This window comes from Phyllobates terribilis, unplaced genomic scaffold (genome assembly GCF_046119375.1).
Source record: "Phyllobates terribilis strain yellow unplaced genomic scaffold, ASM4611937v1 Scaffold_249__1_contigs__length_2872098, whole genome shotgun sequence".
Lineage (NCBI taxonomy): Eukaryota > Metazoa > Chordata > Amphibia > Anura > Dendrobatidae > Phyllobates > Phyllobates terribilis.
This window is the reverse complement of record NW_027363009.1, coordinates 1,103,733-1,120,273: the sequence shown is the minus strand read 5'-3', so window position 1 is coordinate 1,120,273 and position 16,541 is coordinate 1,103,733. Positions and strand designations below refer to the sequence as shown.

Sequence of the window (16,541 nt, the reverse complement as noted above, 5' to 3'; positions counted from 1 at the left end):
TATAATTGACCTTTCAGTATATTGTTGCACACACACCATCTATTTAGCAAATGCCCTTGTTATCAACAGCAGCCTTTTAAACTCACCTGAGCTAACAGGTATGTGAGCTGGTTACTCTGCTGCGCTTAAAATTTCTTTTTTGGTTTGCTACAATGCCTTTTCTGAAACGTTGTCTCCCTCTGCTGGAACACTGACTTCTTTCATTTAATGCCTGCAGACTATAAAAGAGAAACCAACCCAAAAAGTTTGGTTGATTAGTCTGTGGCATTCTTTTAAACTGTTGCTTATGGCGGTCTCTGTGAGCTTCTCAGTGACATTCAGCCATCCAGGTATCCCGCCTGCAGTAGACGGAATGTGGCAATGGAACGCTGGCTGCGCGTGTCATAATAGGCTCTGAGCCTTTATATACCTGCGCACAGCAGCAGCCACCTTCAGTCTGCTGCTGGACAGCCAGCAGCAGCAGCAGCAGGAGAGGTAATTAATCAGCAACCCTCCTGCTAAGGGTAGACAGCTGCTCGTTCCACCCCCCCCCCCCGCCTTAATTGGTTCTCCTCCCTTCCAACGGTGTTGAGGCGGGTGGGAACAGCCGGGGGTTGAGGGTACTGTGCTAAAAGAGGTGGAGTTATGCAGATCTAAAACGCGTGGATTGCAGCAGCAGCAAGCCGAAAAGTGCAGGCATGTGAGGGATCTAGAGGTTGACAGCATGTCTTCTTAACGGGAGTCCAGGTGGCCATCTCCACAAATGGACTTTTCAGAATCCTTGGGTGGCACCGTAGTCGGAAACCAATTCTGGTTATCGCTTCTCGGCCTTTTGGCTAAGATCAAGTGTAGTATCTGTTCTTATCAGTTTAATATCTGATACGTCCCCTATCTGGGGACCATATATTAAATGGATTTTTAGAACAGGGAGATGGAAAAAGAGCTTGCTCTGTCCACTCCACGCATTGACCTGGTATTGCAGTATCTCCAGGACCGGTGCACCCCTTCTTTAATGCAGTTTCTAAAATCAGAAAGAATTGAATTCAATGCTTTTTGTTCATTTTGCTTGTTTGTCGGATTTTGGGATGGACTCTTTGGCTTTGCTTTTCTTCTCCTCATTGGATTTTTCATGTTAAAAGTTGCAGAAGCCAGATGACAAGCTCATTTTGGTTCAACTTCAGCAACTGTGCATTGCATTGCCATGTAATGTAATGTAATGCAATGCTATCTATCTAGCTCTCCCTCTATACTTCCTTTTGGATAAACAGACATATTAGGCAAGCATTTTGGAGCTTTCACCTAAATAACTACAGGTGGTGAGATAAGCTGCACAATATAATTGACCTTTCAGTATATTGTTGCACACACACCATCTATTTAGCAAATGCCCTTGTTATCAACAGCAGCCTTTTAAACTCACCTGAGCTAACAGGTATGTGAGCTGGTTACTCTGCTGCGCTTAAAATTTCTTTTTTGGTTTGCTACAATGCCTTTTCTGAAACGTTGTCTCCCTCTGCTGGAACACTGACTTCTTTCATTTAATGCCTGCAGACTATAAAAGAGAAACCAACCCAAAAAGTTTGGTTGATTAGTCTGTGGCATTCTTTTAAACTGTTGCTTATGGCGGTCTCTGTGAGCTTCTCAGTGACATTCAGCCATCCAGGTATCCCGCCTGCAGTAGACGGAATGTGGCAATGGAACGCTGGCTGCGCGTGTCATAATAGGCTCTGAGCCTTTATATACCTGCGCACAGCAGCAGCCACCTTCAGTCTGCTGCTGGACAGCCAGCAGCAGCAGCAGCAGGAGAGGTAATTAATCAGCAACCCTCCTGCTAAGGGTAGACAGCTGCTCGTTCCACCCCCCCCCCGCCTTAATTGGTTCTCCTCCCTTCCAACGGTGTTGAGGCGGGTGGGAACAGCCGGGGGTTGAGGGTACTGTGCTAAAAGAGGTGGAGTTATGCAGATCTAAAACGCGTGGATTGCAGCAGCAGCAAGTCGAAAAGTGCAGGCATGTGAGGGATCTAGAGGTTGACAGCATGTCTTCTTAACGGGAGTCCAGGTGGCCATCTCCACAAATGGACTTTTCAGAATCCTTGGGTGGCACCGTAGTCGGAAACCAATTCTGGTTATCGCTTCTCGGCCTTTTGGCTAAGATCAAGTGTAGTATCTGTTCTTATCAGTTTAATATCTGATACGTCCCCTATCTGGGGACCATATATTAAATGGATTTTTAGAACAGGGAGATGGAAAAAGAGCTTGCTCTGTCCACTCCACGCATTGACCTGGTATTGCAGTATCTCCAGGACCGGTGCACCCCTTCTTTAATGCAGTTTCTAAAATCAGAAAGAATTGAATTCAATGCTTTTTGTTCATTTTGCTTGTTTGTCGGATTTTGGGATGGACTCTTTGGCTTTGCTTTTCTTCTCCTCATTGGATTTTTCATGTTAAAAGTTGCAGAAGCCAGATGACAAGCTCATTTTGGTTCAACTTCAGCAACTGTGCATTGCATTGCCATGTAATGTAATGTAATGCAATGCTATCTATCTAGCTCTCCCTCTATACTTCCTTTTGGATAAACAGACATATTAGGCAAGCATTTTGGAGCTTTCACCTAAATAACTACAGGTGGTGAGATAAGCTGCACAATATAATTGACCTTTCAGTATATTGTTGCACACACACCATCTATTTAGCAAATGCCCTTGTTATCAACAGCAGCCTTTTAAACTCACCTGAGCTAACAGGTATGTGAGCTGGTTACTCTGCTGCGCTTAAAATTTCTTTTTTGGTTTGCTACAATGCCTTTTCTGAAACGTTGTCTCCCTCTGCTGGAACACTGACTTCTTTCATTTAATGCCTGCAGACTATAAAAGAGAAACCAACCCAAAAAGTTTGGTTGATTAGTCTGTGGCATTCTTTTAAACTGTTGCTTATGGCGGTCTCTGTGAGCTTCTCAGTGACATTCAGCCATCCAGGTATCCCGCCTGCAGTAGACGGAATGGGGCAATGGAACGCTGGCTGCGCGTGTCATAATAGGCTCTGAGCCTTTATATACCTGCGCACAGCAGCAGCCACCTTCAGTCTGCTGCTGGACAGCCAGCAGCAGCAGCAGCAGGAGAGGTAATTAATCAGCAACCCTCCTGCTAAGGGTAGACAGCTGCTCGTTCCACCCCCCCCCCGCCTTAATTGGTTCTCCTCCCTTCCAACGGTGTTGAGGCGGGTGGGAACAGCCGGGGGTTGAGGGTACTGTGCTAAAAGAGGTGGAGTTATGCAGATCTAAAACGCGTGGATTGCAGCAGCAGCAAGCCGAAAAGTGCAGGCATGTGAGGGATCTAGAGGTTGACAGCATGTCTTCTTAACGGGAGTCCAGGTGGCCATCTCCACAAATGGACTTTTCAGAATCCTTGGGTGGCACCGTAGTCGGAAACCAATTCTGGTTATCGCTTCTCGGCCTTTTGGCTAAGATCAAGTGTAGTATCTGTTCTTATCAGTTTAATATCTGATACGTCCCCTATCTGGGGACCATATATTAAATGGATTTTTAGAACAGGGAGATGGAAAAAGAGCTTGCTCTGTCCACTCCACGCATTGACCTGGCATTGCAGTATCTCCAGGACCGGTGCACCCCTTCTTTAATGCAGTTTCTAAAATCAGAAAGAATTGAATTCAATGCTTTTTGTTCATTTTGCTTGTTTGTCGGATTTTGGGATGGACTCTTTGGCTTTGCTTTTCTTCTCCTCATTGGATTTTTCATGTTAAAAGTTGCAGAAGCCAGATGACAAGCTCATTTTGGTTCAACTTCAGCAACTGTGCATTGCATTGCCATGTAATGTAATGTAATGCAATGCTATCTATCTAGCTCTCCCTCTATACTTCCTTTTGGATAAACAGACATATTAGGCAAGCATTTTGGAGCTTTCACCTAAATAACTACAGGTGGTGAGATAAGCTGCACAATATAATTGACCTTTCAGTATATTGTTGCACACACACCATCTATTTAGCAAATGCCCTTGTTATCAACAGCAGCCTTTTAAACTCACCTGAGCTAACAGGTATGTGAGCTGGTTACTCTGCTGCGCTTAAAATTTCTTTTTTGGTTTGCTACAATGCCTTTTCTGAAACGTTGTCTCCCTCTGCTGGAACACTGACTTCTTTCATTTAATGCCTGCAGACTATAAAAGAGAAACCAACCCAAAAAGTTTGGTTGATTAGTCTGTGGCATTCTTTTAAACTGTTGCTTATGGCGGTCTCTGTGAGCTTCTCAGTGACATTCAGCCATCCAGGTATCCCGCCTGCAGTAGACGGAATGTGGCAATGGAACGCTGGCTGCGCGTGTCATAATAGGCTCTGAGCCTTTATATACCTGCGCACAGCAGCAGCCACCTTCAGTCTGCTGCTGGACAGCCAGCAGCAGCAGCAGCAGGAGAGGTAATTAATCAGCAACCCTCCTGCTAAGGGTAGACAGCTGCTCGTTCCACCCCCCCCCCCGCCTTAATTGGTTCTCCTCCCTTCCAACGGTGTTGAGGCGGGTGGGAACAGCCGGGGGTTGAGGGTACTGTGCTAAAAGAGGTGGAGTTATGCAGATCTAAAACGCGTGGATTGCAGCAGCAGCAAGCCGAAAAGTGCAGGCATGTGAGGGATCTAGAGGTTGACAGCATGTCTTCTTAACGGGAGTCCAGGTGGCCATCTCCACAAATAGACTTTTCAGAATCCTTGGGTGGCACCGTAGTCGGAAACCAATTCTGGTTATCGCTTCTCGGCCTTTTGGCTAAGATCAAGTGTAGTATCTGTTCTTATCAGTTTAATATCTGATACGTCCCCTATCTGGGGACCATATATTAAATGGATTTTTAGAACAGGGAGATGGAAAAAGAGCTTGCTCTGTCCACTCCACGCATTGATCTGGTATTGCAGTATCTCCAGGACCGGTGCACCCCTTCTTTAATGCAGTTTCTAAAATCAGAAAGAATTGAATTCAATGCTTTTTGTTCATTTTGCTTGTTTGTCGGATTTTGGGATGGACTCTTTGGCTTTGCTTTTCTTCTCCTCATTGGATTTTTCATGTTAAAAGTTGCAGAAGCCAGATGACAAGCTCATTTTGGTTCAACTTCAGCAACTGTGCATTGCATTGCCATGTAATGTAATGTAATGCAATGCTATCTATCTAGCTCTCCCTCTATACTTCCTTTTGGATAAACAGACATATTAGGCAAGCATTTTGGAGCTTTCACCTAAATAACTACAGGTGGTGAGATAAGCTGCACAATATAATTGACCTTTCAGTATATTGTTGCACACACACCATCTATTTAGCAAATGCCCTTGTTATCAACAGCAGCCTTTTAAACTCACCTGAGCTAACAGGTATGTGAGCTGGTTACTCTGCTGCGCTTAAAATTTCTTTTTTGGTTTGCTACAATGCCTTTTCTGAAACGTTGTCTCCCTCTGCTGGAACACTGACTTCTTTCATTTAATGCCTGCAGACTATAAAAGAGAAACCAACCCAAAAAGTTTGGTTGATTAGTCTGTGGCATTCTTTTAAACTGTTGCTTATGGCGGTCTCTGTGAGCTTCTCAGTGACATTCAGCCATCCAGGTATCCCGCCTGCAGTAGACGGAATGTGGCAATGGAACGCTGGCTGCGCGTGTCATAATAGGCTCTGAGCCTTTATATACCTGCGCACAGCAGCAGCCACCTTCAGTCTGCTGCTGGACAGCCAGCAGCAGCAGCAGGAGAGGTAATTAATCAGCAACCCTCCTGCTAAGGGTAGACAGCTGCTCGTTCCACCCCCCCCCCCGCCTTAATTGGTTCTACTCCCTTCCAACGGTGTTGAGGCGGGTGGGAACAGCCGGGGGTTGAGGGTACTGTGCTAAAAGAGGTGGAGTTATGCAGATCTAAAACGCGTGGATTGCAGCAGCAGCAAGCCGAAAAGTGCAGGCATGTGAGGGATCTAGAGGTTGACAGCATGTCTTCTTAACGGGAGTCCAGGTGGCCATCTCCACAAATGGACTTTTCAGAATCCTTGGGTGGCACCGTAGTCGGAAACCAATTCTGGTTATCGCTTCTCGGCCTTTTGGCTAAGATCAAGTGTAGTATCTGTTCTTATCAGTTTAATATCTGATACGTCCCCTATCTGGGGACCATATATTAAATGGATTTTTAGAACAGGGAGATGGAAAAAGAGCTTGCTCTGTCCACTCCACGCATTGACCTGGTATTGCAGTATCTCCAGGACCGGTGCACCCCTTCTTTAATGCAGTTTCTAAAATCAGAAAGAATTGAATTCAATGCTTTTTGTTCATTTTGCTTGTTTGTCGGATTTTGGGATGGACTCTTTGGCTTTGCTTTTCTTCTCCTCATTGGATTTTTCATGTTAAAAGTTGCAGAAGCCAGATGACAAGCTCATTTTGGTTCAACTTCAGCAACTGTGCATTGCATTGCCATGTAATGTAATGTAATGCAATGCTATCTATCTAGCTCTCCCTCTATACTTCCTTTTGGATAAACAGACATATTAGGCAAGCATTTTGGAGCTTTCACCTAAATAACTACAGGTGGTGAGATAAGCTGCACAATATAATTGACCTTTCAGTATATTGTTGCACACACACCATCTATTTAGCAAATGCCCTTGTTATCAACAGCAGCCTTTTAAACTCACCTGAGCTAACAGGTATGTGAGCTGGTTACTCTGCTGCGCTTAAAATTTCTTTTTTGGTTTGCTACAATGCCTTTTCTGAAACGTTGTCTCCCTCTGCTGGAACACTGACTTCTTTCATTTAATGCCTGCAGACTATAAAAGAGAAACCAACCCAAAAAGTTTGGTTGATTAGTCTGTGGCATTCTTTTAAACTGTTGCTTATGGCGGTCTCTGTGAGCTTCTCAGTGACATTCAGCCATCCAGGTATCCCGCCTGCAGTAGACGGAATGTGGCAATGGAACGCTGGCTGCGCGTGTCATAATAGGCTCTGAGCCTTTATATACCTGCGCACAGCAGCAGCCACCTTCAGTCTGCTGCTGGACAGCCAGCAGCAGCAGCAGCAGGAGAGGTAATTAATCAGCAACCCTCCTGCTAAGGGTAGACAGCTGCTCGTTCCACCCCTCCCCCCCGCCTTAATTGGTTCTCCTCCCTTCCAACGGTGTTGAGGCGGGTGGGAACAGCCGGGGGTTGAGGGTACTGTGCTAAAAGAGGTGGAGTTATGCAGATCTAAAACGCGTGGATTGCAGCAGCAGCAAGCCGAAAAGTGCAGGCATGTGAGGGATCTAGAGGTTGACAGCATGTCTTCTTAACGGGAGTCCAGGTGGCCATCTCCACAAATGGACTTTTCAGAATCCTTGGGTGGCACCGCAGTCGGAAACCAATTCTGGTTATCGCTTCTCGGTCTTTTGGCTAAGATCAAGTGTAGTATCTGTTCTTATCAGTTTAATATCTGATACGTCCCCTATCTGGGGACCATATATTAAATGGATTTTTAGAACAGGGAGATGGAAAAAGAGCTTGCTCTGTCCACTCCACGCATTGACCTGGTATTGCAGTATCTCCAGGACCGGTGCACCCCTTCTTTAATGCAGTTTCTAAAATCAGAAAGAATTGAATTCAATGCTTTTTGTTCATTTTGCTTGTTTGTCGGATTTTGGGATGGACTCTTTGGCTTTGCTTTTCTTCTCCTCATTGGATTTTTCATGTTAAAAGTTGCAGAAGCCAGATGACAAGCTCATTTTGGTTCAACTTCAGCAACTGTGCATTGCATTGCCATGTAATGTAATGTAATGCAATGCTATCTATCTAGCTCTCCCTCTATACTTCCTTTTGGATAAACAGACATATTAGGCAAGCATTTTGGAGCTTTCACCTAAATAACTACAGGTGGTGAGATAAGCTGCACAATATAATTGACCTTTCAGTATATTGTTGCACACACACCATCTATTTAGCAAATGCCCTTGTTATCAACAGCAGCCTTTTAAACTCACCTGAGCTAACAGGTATGTGAGCTGGTTACTCTGCTGCGCTTAAAATTTCTTTTTTGGTTTGCTACAATGCCTTTTCTGAAACGTTGTCTCCCTCTGCTGGAACACTGACTTCTTTCATTTAATGCCTGCAGACTATAAAAGAGAAACCAACCCAAAAAGTTTGGTTGATTAGTCTGTGGCATTCTTTTAAACTGTTGCTTATGGCGGTCTCTGTGAGCTTCTCAGTGACATTCAGCCATCCAGGTATCCCGCCTGCAGTAGACGGAATGTGGCAATGGAACGCTGTCTGCGCGTGTCATAATAGGCTCTGAGCCTTTATATACCTGCGCACAGCAGCAGCCACCTTCAGTCTGCTGCTGGACAGCCAGCAGCAGCAGCAGCAGGAGAGGTAATTAATCAGCAACCCTCCTGCTAAGGGTAGACAGCTGCTCGTTCCACCCCCCCCCCCCCCCCGCCTTAATTGGTTCTCCTCCCTTCCAACGGTGTTGAGGCGGGTGGGAACAGCCGGGGGTTGAGGGTACTGTGCTAAAAGAGGTGGAGTTATGCAGATCTAAAACGCGTGGATTGCAGCAGCAGCAAGCCGAAAAGTGCAGGCATGTGAGGGATCTAGAGGTTGACAGCATGTCTTCTTAACGGGAGTCCAGGTGGCCATCTCCACAAATGGACTTTTCAGAATCCTTGGGTGGCACCGTAGTCGGAAACCAATTCTGGTTATCGCTTCTCGGCCTTTTGGCTAAGATCAAGTGTAGTATCTGTTCTTATCAGTTTAATATCTGATACGTCCCCTATCTGGGGACCATATATTAAATGGATTTTTAGAACAGGGAGATGGAAAAAGAGCTTGCTCTGTCCACTCCACGCATTGACCTGGTATTGCAGTATCTCCAGGACCGGTGCACCCCTTCTTTAATGCAGTTTCTAAAATCAGAAAGAATTGAATTCAATGCTTTTTGTTCATTTTGCTTGTTTGTCGGATTTTGGGATGGACTCTTTGGCTTTGCTTTTCTTCTCCTCATTGGATTTTTCATGTTAAAAGTTGCAGAAGCCAGATGACAAGCTCATTTTGGTTCAACTTCAGCAACTGTGCATTGCATTGCCATGTAATGTAATGTAATGCAATGCTATCTATCTAGCTCTCCCTCTATACTTCCTTTTGGATAAACAGACATATTAGGCAAGCATTTTGGAGCTTTCACCTAAATAACTACAGGTGGTGAGATAAGCTGCACAATATAATTGACCTTTCAGTATATTGTTGCACACACACCATCTATTTAGCAAATGCCCTTGTTATCAACAGCAGCCTTTTAAACTCACCTGAGCTAACAGGTATGTGAGCTGGTTACTCTGCTGCGCTTAAAATTTCTTTTTTGGTTTGCTACAATGCCTTTTCTGAAACGTTGTCTCCCTCTGCTGGAACACTGACTTCTTTCATTTAATGCCTGCAGACTATAAAAGAGAAACCAACCCAAAAAGTTTGGTTGATTAGTCTGTGGCATTCTTTTAAACTGTTGCTTATGGCGGTCTCTGTGAGCTTCTCAGTGACATTCAGCCATCCAGGTATCCCGCCTGCAGTAGACGGAATGTGGCAATGGAACGCTGGCTGCGCGTGTCATAATAGGCTCTGAGCCTTTATATACCTGCGCACAGCAGCAGCCACCTTCAGTCTGCTGCTGGACAGCCAGCAGCAGCAGCAGCAGGAGAGGTAATTAATCAGCAACCCTCCTGCTAAGGGTAGACAGCTGCTCGTTCCACCCCTCCCCCCCGCCTTAATTGGTTCTCCTCCCTTCCAACGGTGTTGAGGCGGGTGGGAACAGCCGGGGGTTGAGGGTACTGTGCTAAAAGAGGTGGAGTTATGCAGATCTAAAACGCGTGGATTGCAGCAGCAGCAAGCCGAAAAGTGCAGGCATGTGAGGGATCTAGAGGTTGACAGCATGTCTTCTTAACGGGAGTCCAGGTGGCCATCTCCACAAATGGACTTTTCAGAATCCTTGGGTGGCACCGCAGTCGGAAACCAATTCTGGTTATCGCTTCTCGGTCTTTTGGCTAAGATCAAGTGTAGTATCTGTTCTTATCAGTTTAATATCTGATACGTCCCCTATCTGGGGACCATATATTAAATGGATTTTTAGAACAGGGAGATGGAAAAAGAGCTTGCTCTGTCCACTCCACGCATTGACCTGGTATTGCAGTATCTCCAGGACCGGTGCACCCCTTCTTTAATGCAGTTTCTAAAATCAGAAAGAATTGAATTCAATGCTTTTTGTTCATTTTGCTTGTTTGTCGGATTTTGGGATGGACTCTTTGGCTTTGCTTTTCTTCTCCTCATTGGATTTTTCATGTTAAAAGTTGCAGAAGCCAGATGACAAGCTCATTTTGGTTCAACTTCAGCAACTGTGCATTGCATTGCCATGTAATGTAATGTAATGCAATGCTATCTATCTAGCTCTCCCTCTATACTTCCTTTTGGATAAACAGACATATTAGGCAAGCATTTTGGAGCTTTCACCTAAATAACTACAGGTGGTGAGATAAGCTGCACAATATAATTGACCTTTCAGTATATTGTTGCACACACACCATCTATTTAGCAAATGCCCTTGTTATCAACAGCAGCCTTTTAAACTCACCTGAGCTAACAGGTATGTGAGCTGGTTACTCTGCTGCGCTTAAAATTTCTTTTTTGGTTTGCTACAATGCCTTTTCTGAAACGTTGTCTCCCTCTGCTGGAACACTGACTTCTTTCATTTAATGCCTGCAGACTATAAAAGAGAAACCAACCCAAAAAGTTTGGTTGATTAGTCTGTGGCATTCTTTTAAACTGTTGCTTATGGCGGTCTCTGTGAGCTTCTCAGTGACATTCAGCCATCCAGGTATCCCGCCTGCAGTAGACGGAATGTGGCAATGGAACGCTGTCTGCGCGTGTCATAATAGGCTCTGAGCCTTTATATACCTGCGCACAGCAGCAGCCACCTTCAGTCTGCTGCTGGACAGCCAGCAGCAGCAGCAGCAGGAGAGGTAATTAATCAGCAACCCTCCTGCTAAGGGTAGACAGCTGCTCGTTCCACCCCCCCCCCCCCGCCTTAATTGGTTCTCCTCCCTTCCAACGGTGTTGAGGCGGGTGGGAACAGCCGGGGGTTGAGGGTACTGTGCTAAAAGAGGTGGAGTTATGCAGATCTAAAACGCGTGGATTGCAGCAGCAGCAAGCCGAAAAGTGCAGGCATGTGAGGGATCTAGAGGTTGACAGCATGTCTTCTTAACGGGAGTCCAGGTGGCCATCTCCACAAATGGACTTTTCAGAATCCTTGGGTGGCACCGTAGTCGGAAACCAATTCTGGTTATCGCTTCTCGGCCTTTTGGCTAAGATCAAGTGTAGTATCTGTTCTTATCAGTTTAATATCTGATACGTCCCCTATCTGGGGACCATATATTAAATGGATTTTTAGAACAGGGAGATGGAAAAAGAGCTTGCTCTGTCCACTCCACGCATTGACCTGGTATTGCAGTATCTCCAGGACCGGTGCACCCCTTCTTTAATGCAGTTTCTAAAATCAGAAAGAATTGAATTCAATGCTTTTTGTTCATTTTGCTTGTTTGTCGGATTTTGGGATGGACTCTTTGGCTTTGCTTTTCTTCTCCTCATTGGATTTTTCATGTTAAAAGTTGCAGAAGCCAGATGACAAGCTCATTTTGGTTCAACTTCAGCAACTGTGCATTGCATTGCCATGTAATGTAAGGTAATGCAATGCTATCTATCTAGCTCTCCCTCTATACTTCCTTTTGGATAAACAGACATATTAGGCAAGCATTTTGGAGCTTTCACCTAAATAACTACAGGTGGTGAGATAAGCTGCACAATATAATTGACCTTTCAGTATATTGTTGCACACACACCATCTATTTAGCAAATGCCCTTGTTATCAACAGCAGCCTTTTAAACTCACCTGAGCTAACAGGTATGTGAGCTGGTTACTCTGCTGCGCTTAAAATTTCTTTTTTGGTTTGCTACAATGCCTTTTCTGAAACGTTGTCTCCCTCTGCTGGAACACTGACTTCTTTCATTTAATGCCTGCAGACTATAAAAGAGAAACCAACCCAAAAAGTTTGGTTGATTAGTCTGTGGCATTCTTTTAAACTGTTGCTTATGGCGGTCTCTGTGAGCTTCTCAGTGACATTCAGCCATCCAGGTATCCCGCCTGCAGTAGACGGAATGTGGCAATGGAACGCTGGCTGCGCGTGTCATAATAGGCTCTGAGCCTTTATATACCTGCGCACAGCAGCAGCCACCTTCAGTCTGCTGCTGGACAGCCAGCAGCAGCAGCAGCAGGAGAGGTAATTAATCAGCAACCCTCCTGCTAAGGGTAGACAGCTGCTCGTTCCACCCTCCCCCCTCCCCCGCCTTAATTGGTTCTCCTCCCTTCCAACGGTGTTGAGGCGGGTGGGAACAGCCGGGGGTTGAGGGTACTGTGCTAAAAGAGGTGGAGTTATGCAGATCTAAAACGCGTGGATTGCAGCAGCAGCAAGCCGAAAAGTGCAGGCATGTGAGGGATCTAGAGGTTGACAGCATGTCTTCTTAACGGGAGTCCAGGTGGCCATCTCCACAAATGGACTTTTCAGAATCCTTGGGTGGCACCGTAGTCGGAAACCAATTCTGGTTTTCGCTTCTCGGCCTTTTGGCTAAGATCAAGTGTAGTATCTGTTCTTATCAGTTTAATATCTGATACGTCCCCTATCTGGGGACCATATATTAAATGGATTTTTAGAACAGGGAGATGGAAAAAGAGCTTGCTCTGTCCACTCCACGCATTGACCTGGTATTGCAGTATCTCCAGGACCGGTGCACCCCTTCTTTAATGCAGTTTCTAAAATCAGAAAGAATTGAATTCAATGCTTTTTGTTCATTTTGCTTGTTTGTCGGATTTTGGGATGGACTCTTTGGCTTTGCTTTTCTTCTTCTCATTGGATTTTTCATGTTAAAAGTTGCAGAAGCCAGATGACAAGCTCATTTTGGTTCAACTTCAGCAACTGTGCATTGCATTGCCATGTAATGTAATGTAATGCAATGCTATCTATCTAGCTCTCCCTCTATACTTCCTTTTGGATAAACAGACATATTAGGCAAGCATTTTGGAGCTTTCACCTAAATAACTACAGGTGGTGAGATAAGTTGCACAATATAATTGACCTTTCAGTATATTGTTGCACACACACCATCTATTTAGCAAATGCCCTTGTTATCAACAGCAGCCTTTTAAACTCACCTGAGCTAACAGGTATGTGAGCTGGTTACTCTGCTGCGCTTAAAATTTCTTTTTTGGTTTGCTACAATGCCTTTTCTGAAACGTTGTCTCCCTCTGCTGGAACACTGACTTCTTTCATTTAATGCCTGCAGACTATAAAAGAGAAACCAACCCAAAAAGTTTGGTTGATTAGTCTGTGGCATTCTTTTAAACTGTTGCTTATGGCGGTCTCTGTGAGCTTCTCAGTGACATTCAGCCATCCAGGTATCCCGCCTGCAGTAGACGGAATGTGGCAATGGAACGCTGGCTGCGCGTGTCATAATAGGCTCTGAGCCTTTATATACCTGCGCACAGCAGCAGCCACCTTCAGTCTGCTGCTGGACAGTCAGCAGCAGCAGCAGCAGGAGAGGTAATTAATCAGCAACCCTCCTGCTAAGGGTAGACAGCTGCTCGTTCCACCCTCCCCCCCCCCGCCTTAATTGGTTCTCCTCCCTTCCAACGGTGTTGAGGCGGGTGGGAACAGCCGGGGGTTGAGGGTACTGTGCTAAAAGAGGTGGAGTTATGCAGATCTAAAACGCGTGGATTGCAGCAGCAGCAAGCCGAAAAGTGCAGGCATGTGAGGGATCTAGAGGTTGACAGCATGTCTTCTTAACGGGAGTCCAGGTGGCCATCTCCACAAATGGACTTTTCAGAATCCTTGGGTGGCACCGTAGTCGGAAACCAATTCTGGTTATCGCTTCTCGGCCTTTTGGCTAAGATCAAGTGTAGTATCTGTTCTTATCAGTTTAATATCTGATACGTCCCCTATCTGGGGACCATATATTAAATGGATTTTTAGAACAGGGAGATGGAAAAAGAGCTTGCTCTGTCCACTCCACGCATTGACCTGGTATTGCAGTATCTCCAGGACCGGTGCACCCCTTCTTTAATGCAGTTTCTAAAATCAGAAAGAATTGAATTCAATGCTTTTTGTTCATTTTGCTTGTTTGTCGGATTTTGGGATGGACTCTTTGGCTTTGCTTTTCTTCTCCTCATTGGATTTTTCATGTTAAAAGTTGCAGAAGCCAGATGACAAGCTCATTTTGGTTCAACTTCAGCAACTGTGCATTGCATTGCCATGTAATGTAATGTAATGCAATGCTATCTATCTAGCTCTCCCTCTATACTTCCTTTTGGATAAACAGACATATTAGGCAAGCATTTTGGAGCTTTCACCTAAATAACTACAGGTGGTGAGATAAGCTGCACAATATAATTGACCTTTCAGTATATTGTTGCACACACACCATCTATTTAGCAAATGCCCTTGTTATCAACAGCAGCCTTTTAAACTCACCTGAGCTAACAGGTATGTGAGCTGGTTACTCTGCTGCGCTTAAAATTTCTTTTTTGGTTTGCTACAATGCCTTTTCTGAAACGTTGTCTCCCTCTGCTGGAACACTGACTTCTTTCATTTAATGCCTGCAGACTATAAAAGAGAAACCAACCCAAAAAGTTTGGTTGATTAGTCTGTGGCATTCTTTTAAACTGTTGCTTATGGCGGTCTCTGTGAGCTTCTCAGTGACATTCAGCCATCCAGGTATCCCGCCTGCAGTAGACGGAATGTGGCAATGGAACGCTGGCTGCGCGTGTCATAATAGGCTCTGAGCCTTTATATACCTGCGCACAGCAGCAGCCACCTTCAGTCTGCTGCTGGACAGCCAGCAGCAGCAGCAGCAGGAGAGGTAATTAATCAGCAACCCTCCTGCTAAGGGTAGACAGCTGCTCGTTCCACCCTCCCCCCTCCCCCGCCTTAATTGGTTCTCCTCCCTTCCAACGGTGTTGAGGCGGGTGGGAACAGCCGGGGGTTGAGGGTACTGTGCTAAAAGAGGTGGAGTTATGCAGATCTAAAACGCGTGGATTGCAGCAGCAGCAAGCCGAAAAGTGCAGGCATGTGAGGGATCTAGAGGTTGACAGCATGTCTTCTTAACGGGAGTCCAGGTGGCCATCTCCACAAATGGACTTTTCAGAATCCTTGGGTGGCACCGTAGTCGGAAACCAATTCTGGTTTTCGCTTCTCGGCCTTTTGGCTAAGATCAAGTGTAGTATCTGTTCTTATCAGTTTAATATCTGATACGTCCCCTATCTGGGGACCATATATTAAATGGATTTTTAGAACAGGGAGATGGAAAAAGAGCTTGCTCTGTCCACTCCACGCATTGACCTGGTATTGCAGTATCTCCAGGACCGGTGCACCCCTTCTTTAATGCAGTTTCTAAAATCAGAAAGAATTGAATTCAATGCTTTTTGTTCATTTTGCTTGTTTGTCGGATTTTGGGATGGACTCTTTGGCTTTGCTTTTCTTCTTCTCATTGGATTTTTCATGTTAAAAGTTGCAGAAGCCAGATGACAAGCTCATTTTGGTTCAACTTCAGCAACTGTGCATTGCATTGCCATGTAATGTAATGTAATGCAATGCTATCTATCTAGCTCTCCCTCTATACTTCCTTTTGGATAAACAGACATATTAGGCAAGCATTTTGGAGCTTTCACCTAAATAACTACAGGTGGTGAGATAAGTTGCACAATATAATTGACCTTTCAGTATATTGTTGCACACACACCATCTATTTAGCAAATGCCCTTGTTATCAACAGCAGCCTTTTAAACTCACCTGAGCTAACAGGTATGTGAGCTGGTTACTCTGCTGCGCTTAAAATTTCTTTTTTGGTTTGCTACAATGCCTTTTCTGAAACGTTGTCTCCCTCTGCTGGAACACTGACTTCTTTCATTTAATGCCTGCAGACTATAAAAGAGAAACCAACCCAAAAAGTTTGGTTGATTAGTCTGTGGCATTCTTTTAAACTGTTGCTTATGGCGGTCTCTGTGAGCTTCTCAGTGACATTCAGCCATCCAGGTATCCCGCCTGCAGTAGACGGAATGTGGCAATGGAACGCTGGCTGCGCGTGTCATAATAGGCTCTGAGCCTTTATATACCTGCGCACAGCAGCAGCCACCTTCAGTCTGCTGCTGGACAGTCAGCAGCAGCAGCAGCAGGAGAGGTAATTAATCAGCAACCCTCCTGCTAAGGGTAGACAGCTGCTCGTTCCACCCTCCCCCCCCCCGCCTTAATTGGTTCTCCTCCCTTCCAACGGTGTTGAGGCGGGTGGGAACAGCCGGGGGTTGAGGGTACTGTGCTAAAAGAGGTGGAGTTATGCAGATCTAAAACGCGTGGATTGCAGCAGCAGCAAGCCGAAAAGTGCAGGCATGTGAGAGATCTAGAGGTTGACAGCATGTCTTCTTAACGGGAGTCCAGGTGGCCATCTCCACAAATGGACTTTTCAGAATCCTTGGGTGGCACCGTAGT

The 16,541-nt window shown here is 45.3% G+C and overlaps 12 non-coding genes across 12 annotated transcripts; all 12 read left to right on the top strand.

Moving 5' to 3' along the window:
• The first annotated feature begins 795 nt into the window (after positions 1-795).
• LOC141217774 (U2 spliceosomal RNA) lies at positions 796-986 on the top strand. The gene has a single exon (XR_012286550.1). It is a non-coding gene; the product is annotated as a U2 spliceosomal RNA (small nuclear RNA).
• Positions 987-2,106: 1,120 nt separating this feature from the next.
• On the top strand, positions 2,107-2,297 carry LOC141217773 (U2 spliceosomal RNA). Its single transcript, XR_012286549.1, has one exon. It is a non-coding gene; the product is annotated as a U2 spliceosomal RNA (small nuclear RNA).
• A 1,120-nt stretch (positions 2,298-3,417) lies between these two features.
• On the top strand, positions 3,418-3,608 carry LOC141218146 (U2 spliceosomal RNA). The gene has a single exon (XR_012286906.1). It is a non-coding gene; the product is annotated as a U2 spliceosomal RNA (small nuclear RNA).
• A 1,121-nt stretch (positions 3,609-4,729) lies between these two features.
• LOC141218158 (U2 spliceosomal RNA) lies at positions 4,730-4,920 on the top strand. Its single transcript, XR_012286917.1, has one exon. It is a non-coding gene; the product is annotated as a U2 spliceosomal RNA (small nuclear RNA).
• Positions 4,921-6,038: 1,118 nt separating this feature from the next.
• LOC141217772 (U2 spliceosomal RNA) lies at positions 6,039-6,229 on the top strand. The gene has a single exon (XR_012286548.1). It is a non-coding gene; the product is annotated as a U2 spliceosomal RNA (small nuclear RNA).
• A 1,122-nt stretch (positions 6,230-7,351) lies between these two features.
• Positions 7,352-7,542, top strand: LOC141218235 (U2 spliceosomal RNA). Its single transcript, XR_012286989.1, has one exon. It is a non-coding gene; the product is annotated as a U2 spliceosomal RNA (small nuclear RNA).
• Positions 7,543-8,668: 1,126 nt separating this feature from the next.
• On the top strand, positions 8,669-8,859 carry LOC141217771 (U2 spliceosomal RNA). Its single transcript, XR_012286547.1, has one exon. It is a non-coding gene; the product is annotated as a U2 spliceosomal RNA (small nuclear RNA).
• Positions 8,860-9,981: 1,122 nt separating this feature from the next.
• LOC141218234 (U2 spliceosomal RNA) lies at positions 9,982-10,172 on the top strand. The gene has a single exon (XR_012286988.1). It is a non-coding gene; the product is annotated as a U2 spliceosomal RNA (small nuclear RNA).
• Positions 10,173-11,295: 1,123 nt separating this feature from the next.
• Positions 11,296-11,486, top strand: LOC141217770 (U2 spliceosomal RNA). Its single transcript, XR_012286546.1, has one exon. It is a non-coding gene; the product is annotated as a U2 spliceosomal RNA (small nuclear RNA).
• Positions 11,487-12,612: 1,126 nt separating this feature from the next.
• On the top strand, positions 12,613-12,803 carry LOC141218130 (U2 spliceosomal RNA). Its single transcript, XR_012286891.1, has one exon. It is a non-coding gene; the product is annotated as a U2 spliceosomal RNA (small nuclear RNA).
• A 1,124-nt stretch (positions 12,804-13,927) lies between these two features.
• LOC141217769 (U2 spliceosomal RNA) lies at positions 13,928-14,118 on the top strand. The gene has a single exon (XR_012286545.1). It is a non-coding gene; the product is annotated as a U2 spliceosomal RNA (small nuclear RNA).
• Positions 14,119-15,244: 1,126 nt separating this feature from the next.
• LOC141218129 (U2 spliceosomal RNA) lies at positions 15,245-15,435 on the top strand. Its single transcript, XR_012286890.1, has one exon. It is a non-coding gene; the product is annotated as a U2 spliceosomal RNA (small nuclear RNA).
• Positions 15,436-16,541: the final 1,106 nt, after the last annotated feature.